The 10842-nt window shown below is 40.0% G+C and overlaps 1 protein-coding gene across 9 annotated transcripts in view; it reads left to right on the top strand.

The window, feature by feature from the left end:
- Positions 1 to 10842, top strand: part of samd4a (sterile alpha motif domain containing 4A) — a 67920-nt gene that overhangs the window by 7306 nt on the left and 49772 nt on the right. The gene's annotated exons all lie outside the window — the stretch shown is intronic.

Genomic DNA, 10842 nt, shown 5'->3' with positions numbered 1-10842 from the left:
CGTAGTCCCAAAATGTCTTTTTGATTTGGTCTCCATCTGTGTTCGTTCAATGTTTTTTTTTTTTTTTGCTGTGGCTGTTTTTGTACTGCCCAGAAATCACAGTGTACTACAGAATGCTGCTAGTTAACTGTTGTGTTAAAGTCCCCCTCCATTTAAAAAACGTAATTAGGAAAAATATCACCAAAATAGACATCCTGCCATCTACAGTTTTTCAGAACCAGGACCACACGGAATCTGCGGACGCAGAATTCGGCAGAACTTTCCGCAGATTTTAAATAAATTCCAAAAATGTAAACAAAACTCAGAATGTTAACAAATCTCCATCCCAAGCAGAAAAACTGTCCGCTAAATTCCACAGATTTTTTTAATTCTGGATCACCGCTGAAAACTGTAAACCTTCATCCACACATTCCGCTTGGGTCAGTTAGCATTAGAGATTAAAATACACTGTCATTGTTTGCACACGATCTAATGTACCGTCAGTATGTACAGTTTGTGAATGACAACAGAAAGAGATGAGTGATGGCAGAACCTGAAGGCTCTGTCTATCTTTTGGTATCATGAAAGGATTTGCCAAAGCATGTCAATGGAAAAACATCTGTATTTACACCTGGAAGCCCCAGATCCTCAGAAATGTCAGTATTATACAAAGGGGTGGGTGGGAGAGGGGTTAACCTCAGTGGAAAATTTGAAATGAATGTAGGTCAAAATATGACTTCTAGCTAAAGAATTTACATTTCATAGGAGCTGCCGGCACTAGCTTTACGTCTAATATTGTAGAGAGAGAGAGAGGGAGAGTAAGCATACTTTTTGCATTCGTCTGTGTGTAGATGATTGACATGGAGGGAAAGTCTGCGTTGTATAATGGCAAGTATTACTCAGTGAATTCCTGTTGCACTCTCTGCCTAAACTAGGTCTGATGAAAACCTGGGCTGGAATTCAGCATTCCTGGCTTAGGCGGTAAACGGTTCCGGTGTTGGGGATACTGTCTAGGAATGTGGGCACGTCGGAGCACACTTGAGTCAGGCGCTCGGCGAGAGTTGGCTGGGGGCTTTTCCAGCGTGGGGGGAAAAAAACACAGTGGAAAAGGAAAACTGATTCCACCTTTTAGTGGAGCTAAGGTCTCTTGAGTACACCGCGGTATGGAGGGGGGGGGGGGTTGATGAAGGGAAAAGATGAAGACTCAGAGAATACTGGTGCCATTTACAGCTGAAGCTCATTCACTCCTTTCTCTGCTCTTCTGGTCTAACGTTCCCAAAGTTTTTAAATATTGACTTGCTTTTGAAAGTCCAGATTTGATGGTGTCCTGGCCAACAAGTTTATAACATGTTTTTGATTTTGTTTGTTTTTTTTTTCCTGGGGGGGGGACACTTCTGTCAACCACCTAGGCCCTCACAGAAATATATTTAACATGATCAGTATTGATCTAACACTTAATGGCACCATGAAATAATAAAACAGAATCTTTGACCAAACCAATTCAAGGCTTCATGATGTAAAAAAAAACACCGCTATCATCCTTTTTACTTGAGTCTGATGTAGTTCTCCTGCTCTGCCAAGGGAGTATCTATAAATACTGGACCCTGTAGAGATACAGATTAAAGTGGAAGTGATCTGATCTCATCTTTCACACTTTTTTTCTATTTGCCAACACCCTTTGTGCCTTTTCTAAACATTTAATTGGCCAATCTGTCAAAGAGAGAGCGATGGAAAGCGAAAACTTCTGTCTCTGGTTTGGGCGCCAAACTATTTCATCGCACCCACTCATGAGCAAACAGTTTATTTCTGGAAGTTGACGGCGTGTTCTGTGAACTCATACTGAACCTCAGGAATGGGGACAGACAACCTGCCAAAATGACCAGAAGGGAAAACGAAATAAAGCTCATCTTTTCCCCTCTATAGCAAAGGCTTTTTTTCTTTTTCTTTTCTGTGTGTGTGAGACAAGTCAGGCTCTTGGTATTATATCTGAGAGGTGGACGATGTCACTGATAGCAGGGATTAAGCAATCAAGTACTTCATAAATCCTCGGTTTAGTTTCTCACCAAACCCTTCTGTGCTCCTTTATAACTCTCATCCCAGCTTTTCTTTCCACATCAAGTTGGATTACTGCGTCATGTGTGTATCTGTATATGTTTACACCCGGCCTTAGGGCTGGGCGATAATTCAATATGATCATTTATCGTCTTTCAATGGAATCATATATCGTGATGTACAATTACATTAATCTAAATTGATAATAACAAGCACACACTAACTCAATTTCCTCAGAAAGTCTGTTGTGAAACATTTTAAGGGGAATATCATTTGAAGAATTGCGGATTTGTTTAACATCACACTATTTTTGTGCATGCATGTAGGGCTGCAGCTATCGATTATTTTACTAATCGAGTATTCTACCGATTGTTCCATCGAATAAGAAATACTTTTTGTTTTATTGAAGAGCAATAATATACAATAGTTTGGTTTAATTTTCGGAAAAAGCTACATTTCTATTGCCTACATTGCTTACAATATCATCTCTCCAAAAAACTAAACCTATTAAGTGCCATATTACATTGTTTTTAAAGAAAACATTTTCTAAAATGCAATAACAACCTCAAACTAAGGCATACATTAAACATACATAAACATGTGCAACTTAACTTTCAGAACTACAAGTTTCAACCTGAGACTGATCTGTATATAGGCCTATATGTAAATATTAGTTATACTCAACCTATTTTCATTTATATATTTGATTACAATGTCACACAGCTCTGTTACACTTATGCTAGTAGATTGTTGATCAGCTGTTTCTCCGTGAAGAGAGAGAGAGAGTGATAGAAAATGGTGCGCGACAATCAGCTGTTTTTCCGGCTCTTTAGATCAAATTGTGGTCACCACGTATTGTCTTGTCTTTGATTTTGGTAGCTGTTGTGTTTTGGTGTAGTTTCATCGTACTTTTGTCGGGTCCGCTTCGTGGAATGGATGATTAAGTTAGACTCGATGTTTTCTGTTGAGATGCTGAAGCACTGACGTCGTGCTATTATTGTGGTAAGCTAGTTCCGTTTTTCAGTAGACACACTGTACAGAGTTCTCGTTTTAATTACGTTTGAACTGATTCCAAACTTTGGACTCTTTGTCGTTTTCTCCAGCCTGTCTCTTCTCTTAGCCCCTTGCACTCTTTCTTCATTTTGTAATCAGTCTTCATGGCATGTGTCGCCAGCAGCATCAGCCCAGTGTGCGACAGTAATAATCCTCCGTGCGGAAACACCGTGAGTGCTACAGCGTTGTTAACTTTAATAAAACGAAGTTTCGAGGCAAATCATTTTGCATCGAGGATTTTTAGTAATCAAATTATTCGAGTTACTCGAGGAATCGTTTCAGCCCTACATGCATGTAAACAAAGTCCATATATAGCTGGAAAAAAATGTCAACAAACTGTTTACCATGTGGTTATTTTCTATAGACTATTTATATATTGAATTACCAGAAAACTTGTAAGGGATAATGTAGAGTGAGGCGGTCGTTATAGCGAATACAGCCCCCGACGGCGTGATCAGGACCCTGACTCGAAGCGAAGGGGTCTTGAATCAGCCTCGCAAAAGCCCCCCCCCATTATGGGCTGTAGTAGTAAAAAATGAGTCTGACTGTGATAGGGTGCTGTCCTGCTTTCGCTAGCTAGGTGGACAAATTCATTCATCCAGCAGCTGTATTAAATCACTGCGGGTTGACACAACATTAGCGGCGTTGTTAAGTGAGCTAGCGGGCTATCAAGGCTGCTGTAATTTACATTAAACTGAACATTTCCGTTGATGGTGAAGTGAGACAAGGTGATTTGGACTACTTTGGGAATATTTCTGTCCTCATTCATCTTGTATCCGTCTTGCACAGCCGCTGCAGTTGACACACCTGTAAACACGATGTTGCAATGTAACTAATTAATGTTGTTGTCCCTACGGCTGAAGTTACTGCGTAGCGATCATAGACCGTATATATAAAGATGTAGCGATAGGCGCTCACCAGATCTACTGTCCTTGCCTGAATTGGAGGACAGGAGTTGCTCCACTTTTCCCCACTTTTTGCCACAGCTGATGAATTAACCGGACTTCTTTCAGCAGATTAATAGCTGTCCTCCAGAGTGATCAGAACTGCGTCCATGGCAACGCTCTGCTACGCATGGCAACGGTCTGTTATTCTTAGCAACGGTCTGTTTATAAGAATTAGCAGACCGCAGGCTGCCGTCGAATTCAACCAAGTTGTGTAATAAGCTATATTATAATATATATCGTTATCAATCTATATCGTGATAGAAGATTTTGGCCATATATCTCAGCCCAACCCTTAAACTAAAAGACCCACTATCATCAGTTATGATTGAGTAGCCAGTCTACTAGCTTTAAGGAAGTGTTTCAAACAGACAAAATACACATTGAATACATTTTCGGCTGGTGGATTATATGGTTTTAATGGTACACAACATGAATAGGTTAACGTACCCTGTGGCTTTTGGGTCTGAAAGGGGACTTTGTATGTTTTTTGGTACAGCAGAGGGGAAAAAAATAAGTTTTTAATTTATTTTGAAAGCTGACAAACAAACAGTCGCTCAATCACTATGATTACTCCGTATGGACACAGTAATAAACACTCCTACAGTGTTGGCGGTTGGTTTGGCCCAGCCTGAATCCTTAGTGAGGGGCTGGGTGAATGTTAAGAGAGGAAGGACTGGACTGGTCCCTCTTTCTGTCTGTCTGTAGCCTCTCACTTGCATCGCAGATTAATTGCATGTTTGATGTTACTATTTCCGTACACATAATGTTGCCTGACTTGGTCAGGGAACCTTGTTGACACAGAGCTTCAATCCAGTCACTTACACTTCACTGGACACTGTACAGTTTTGCTACATTATACTGGGAAAGCATAATGCCAACTGTAATTCCAAGCAGAGGATCTAAATCATATGGGAACATTTTGAACTCTGACTTCACATTTACATTTACTATACAGAAAGTAGTAGCCCAGTGACTGTCCCTAGCCCTGTACAGGCTGGGCTAACCTGACTAGCACGGTTTAGCTAACGGGCAACAACCAACACACCTTCAAAAGCTCTCCAGGTGAAACTCATATATTGTAACTTATACATACACTGTAATAACACTGTGTTGGACTAAGAGAAGTGGAATGATTTAGTTCTCAGGGTGCATCCAAGCACAACAAGTTGCATATCAGCGAAATGCCTTTTATATCTGCGTGGGCGTGTGTGCGCATGTAAGAAAGAGAGCGTGTAAGAGAGAGGGTGAGAACAGGTGAGGGCTACCAGTCTGTCTCATAGATGACCAGTCAGTCTTGTCCTGACCAGACCAGACATACAGGCGTATAATATTTCCTCATATAGCCCCCAGCCCTGCCCCATCCCCACCCCGCTCCCAGGCAGCTGGCTGTGCTATACAGTACAATTCTTGTGTAAGGGGGTTGTTTAAGCTCAGGGGCCATCCCGTCCCAACTGCACAGATCTGAACAGACAAGGCAGCAACGAGGAAAAATGCTGGCCCTTAAGCCGCCTACACATGATCCGCGGTAAAACCGATACGCGCTGGCCGTTCCATTGTTTTCTTATGGGGAGAGCGTTGCCTCCCAACTAGGCGGATCTAAAGTGTACACCTGAAGCTGACATCTCTAACCTCAATAATAAACATATAGTTAAAGTAATACCTCTCTAACAGCATCAGTCAATTTAAGGCTGAGCTGTTGTATTGGACTGCATTAGATTTCACAGGTGTATCTAATATAGCAGCCACTCACAGAGTATATTTTCTAGGGATGTAACCATACACTCGACTCACGATTCGATATGATTGACGATTTAAAGTTCACGATACGATTTTCTCACAATTTATGTTTTTAACAGAAGGAAATGAATGGAAAATATTTCTTTTTTTTATATAAACTGAAATAGTATTCCATCTTAAATAGTAGGCTTACGTTACCTGCTGTATGTTATCTAGCGTCACGCCCTAGGAACGCCCTAGGCTTACTTCATGTTTAATCTCTACCGGTTGTAATCTTTACACACATAAATAGATTTTTAACCGATTCATGATGCATCGTTACATCCCTAATATTTTCTAATACAATCATAAAACGTTCTTTCAAAGATGACAGTAACTGTAAATTTAAGAATATTGAACTATTAATACTACATAAAGCTACAGATACATCTGTGATAAGCCAGTATTAACAGGGGATATCACCCTCCTAAAGTAAGAACCCTGTGTTATTTTAGTCTTTGTAAACATCAACTCCTCTTATTCGGTGTTGAAAAAGACTAAGGACATCTAAATATTGCCTGTTACAAAAATCAATCGGGGACATTTTTAGTTTGCTAGCCCACAGCAGCTGAGCCAAAACCTTAATTTGGGACTCCGTTCCAGTCTCAGCTGTGTCTCTGACTGTCCCCTCTGTCCTCACATGAATGGACGCTGACAGTGGAGACACAGCGAGGCGCCGCCGACCACACTTATTTACTTCTCTTACTGGTTGACACGCTGTTGGCCACAACAGACAGAGTGACATCAGCAGAACTGGCCGGTGAGAGAGCCCCATGGCAACGGTTGCCGTGACGGCCATACAACCGGACTCTTTGAATCCCCGTTGGGTGGAAATGACCTCATCCAAACCAGACCCGTCCAGGAAGCTGTGTTCACCGTCTGCTTCCAGACTCACCAAGGTGCTCACTTCCAGGCCAGGTGTCGGTGTAGAACTCATCAATCACTTTTCACACAAAAACAATCAACTAAGAGAACCAAGCTAACGCTTTAAGACTTAAGTAAGGATAAGTACCTGATTTGATTTACATCAGATCAGTTTTACTACCAAGCATAAACATGAATTTGTGTACACCAGGGTCTGACTGGCATGAATCTTTAAAGGCCAGTGCTGATTAGGGTTGCAAAATTCCAGGAATTTTCAAAGTTGGAAACTTTCCATGGGAATTAATGGGAATAAACTGGATATTTTTAATATTGCTCGTTATAATACTGTTGGTCTATAACAGGGAACCTAAATGTAGTTGAAAAAAAACAAACATCTTGCAGCATAATCCTGGTTAAAACAACCTGATTTAATGCAACTTCAGTTGAATGTCCTCCCTATATTCGTCAATGAAATGCACACCGTAATCAGCAAAGGCTACTACATACTTGCCAACATTTAGTTTTTTAAATACGCTGCTCGCCAATTCTACTGTGCAATATGTAGATGCTGCTGTTGAACTGAGGAATATCAGAAAGTTCAGTTTACCGGAAAGTGCTGAGAGATATATATATATATATATATATATATATATATATATATATATATATATATATATATATATATATATATATATATATTTATTTTTTTAATTATTATTATAACTTTTAACTTTTGTGATAAATGTTCTGTGTTTGACTGTTCAACGTTCCATTCAAAACCACTTCTTGCTGGCAATTCATATCAATGTTCTCATCCTTGCATATGAATATAACGCAGTTTCGATGTGTCTCATGATCTTATAATGCTCCATGACATGTTTTATCTGTTACACAGTGAATATTGAACTTTAGCTTAAAAAAAACAAAAAAAAAAAACAACCTCAAATCGTAATTGTAATCTCTGACAGTAAAATCGCAATTAGATTTTCCCCCTAAATCACTCAGCTCTATTATTAATCTTCACTCAGTGTTTCCTCTAGTTTTTTTCAGTGGGGGGGTGAATTGGACGTCCGTGTACGGGCTATCTGCTATCTAGCTGCCGACCGTTACCTTGAAACCATCCAGCAAATAGACGCTACCGTAGGGTGATTTAACGTCACCGCTCATTTTACACACAGTTTAACAACAAAACTAAACGCTGAGTGAACATTACTAGCTACGTTTTTCATGTTGGTTTTGAGCGGTATGCACCCCCACTAACCTGGAAAACGGCTTTTAAAACAGTAACGTTACTACAGCGTGTCGGAGGAATACACAGTCTCTTGCAGCGAGAGGCAGAGGGACCGTCACAGCAGCGTTAGCTAACATTAGCTTCTTGTCTCATCTGGGTTCTGATAAACAGTAAATTCATCAACTTCAGTGTCCACAGTGCTATTTTCCAATAAACTGTAGCTGTCATATTTCACGGGCGTGAGTGCGGATTTCATGTCGCGGCTTTCGTCGCTGTTCATCACTTATTGAGTGAAGTAGTACTCGCCCTGTTGTTTATTTGGTTGCCATGACTTCGCGAGTGATGACGTCCTGTCACTGTTCCAGTTGCTCTGCTCACCCTAGGGGGGGAGAGAGCTCACCCTAGGGGAGGAGAGAGAGCGGAGTTCAGTAGAGCAGACGGCGCTACGACTTTATCACTTTTCATAAACAGCTGAAGGAGCGGTGGTGCGCGGTGTACGTAGCGGAAACCCTGTTGTGCGTCTGCCCTATTTCTGACACCGTGGCGCTGGGAATTTTGCCGTGGCGCACCGCCACTATGCTATCAACATAGAGGAAACAGTCATTATTTAAGTTTTCTAAATATGAATAAAGAACTTATTATATGTAATGACTGTGACACAGCTGTTCATATCATGGTTGACTAAAACGTACTATTTAAGAGCTGCAGACATTTTGTTTTACTCTAGTTTTGTTTATAGTAGGCAGGATGACCACCACACGCCTTCATTCATTTCAGAGAACAATATCCAAAATAGTCTAAACGAGTAGTTGATTGTAATCTGTAAATTAATCTGCATACCAGTTTATTATTACAATAAACCTAACAATTTGCATCCTTATATTTAGTGATATTGTATGTCTAATGTATCAATTAATCATATAATGAACAGTAATCCTGTTAAAGTTAAACCGAGCTAAGCCTGTTCTTTGCTGACGTGACGTTACCAATCGCTGACACGATCATACCAGACATACAGTAGATACAAGACACTCTAAACGGCTTACTTGCTTTATGGGCTTCTATGTGGCTATTGCAGAATATGTGACCACAGTCACTTACATGAACACTCTGAATTGTCTTGCATTTATATGAAAGTTAAATGTCCCATACAGAATGCAAAATGAATACCCCCCCACCCCCAGAATTCTGATAAAATGTGTCTAGGGCAGGTTGGACGCCAGCCAAAATAACGTTTTGAATGTGTTGGCAATAAACTGAATTAGCTTGTTCTCAGACTTCTTATTTTATTTTTATTTTTTTATTTTTTTTTTGCTGACTGGCATTATTCTCTATCAGAATAGCTTTAGGCTGACTGGCACACGTTTCTGTTTTGTCCAGATAGTAAAATAACATAAGTTGAAATGTTATGTCATTGTTCACAAACTTGATCATATAATTCATGTAACCCTTTTCAATGTTTTCCCGCAGTATCTAAATCTATAGATGAAATAACATTGAAAACAAGTAGCTTTATATTATCAAAGATAAATATTTGGAATACTGGGTTTGCTGCTAAACTGTCGAGTTTCGTGATGGTTGCCCGCACTTGTCTTTGCTTTTCGCACAATTTGAAAACCCACCTTGAATTTTCAAGTGCTAGTCGGATTTTTGACATTTCAGAGAATAAGGTAAACCATTCGGCTGCCATCTTTAACCGCTGATTGACGTAGAGTAGAGCTCTGGTCGACCCTGTGCTGTCGTGTTTTTTTTTTTCTGAATGGGTCTCTATGTGTGTTTGTGCTGTGTCTACTCACGTGGTGTTACAGCCGGATGCTGAAGCTATATCCCTCAGGCTGTGGACAGCCGACGATGCTGGGTAAACACGTCTGCCTCACACTCACAGAGCCACACTCCGCATTCCACATGACACTTGAATGTACATTGAAAGCTGCAGCAAAACAAACACACACACTCATACAGCGCTGCAGGAGTGACCAGTGTAGCCTGAAAGCCTGGGCTGTAGATAGTACACATACTGGTGTGGTCAAACCAGTTAGTTAAGTGCTATTGGCCGGTCAGCTTTCTCCATTAGAGCTACGAACTTTTGGAACCCAATACCCAGCACTATCAGACAATGCTCTACTCTCTAGTAGGGCTGGGCGATATGGAGAAAATCAAATATCACAATATTTTTGACCAAATACCTCAATGTCGATACCGCAACAATATTGTAGTGTTGACTATTGGTGCTTTCACAAAATATTTACACAATGAGATTTTTGATAAATAATCATCAGTAATGTGGATATAATGACTAAGTGGGTAAAGGCAAATAATAGAACAGTTACAGTCTGGTAAGTTCAGAAAATGACATCACTTCACTGTAATGCAGCCTTTAAAACCAGGAAAAGACAACACTTATGCCATATTACGATATCCAAAATCTAGGACGATATCTAGTCTCATATCACGATATCGATATAATATCGATATATTGTCCAGCTCTACTCTCTAGTTTTAAATCACAACTGAAATCATGGCTGAAACATAACCAATCATGTTTCGTAGTTTTTAAATTTAAAGTGTTTTTTTAATTTTGTATGCCTATAATGTTTATTCTCTTTTCCCTGAATCATACCATTTGATGCCATAACTCCTTCGCGGATTTGCCTGCTCACTGCTGATGAAATGTAGTTCTTGAGCTAATTGTGGGACAGTCGGTGACTGTTAAATAACCAAATAAATATATGTATCATCTGTCCTTGAGTTGAAATAGTTATGATTAATACACAGCAGATTTGGAAGGCCAGACCCAAAGTAGTTATTCTGATATCGGCAATACATTTCGCACCAGTATTCAGCATATTTAGACTTCAGTGTTTATAGGGCCACACATCTTAGATTCTGTTTTTAATTTATAACGTGGAAAAGCCATCAAAACAGCATTTAGACCATCAT

This window comes from Sander vitreus, chromosome 1 (genome assembly GCF_031162955.1).
Source record: "Sander vitreus isolate 19-12246 chromosome 1, sanVit1, whole genome shotgun sequence".
Classification (NCBI taxonomy): domain Eukaryota; kingdom Metazoa; phylum Chordata; class Actinopteri; order Perciformes; family Percidae; genus Sander; species Sander vitreus.
The sequence above is the reverse complement of the archived record's forward strand: the minus strand, read 5'-3'. Positions and strand labels throughout refer to the sequence as shown.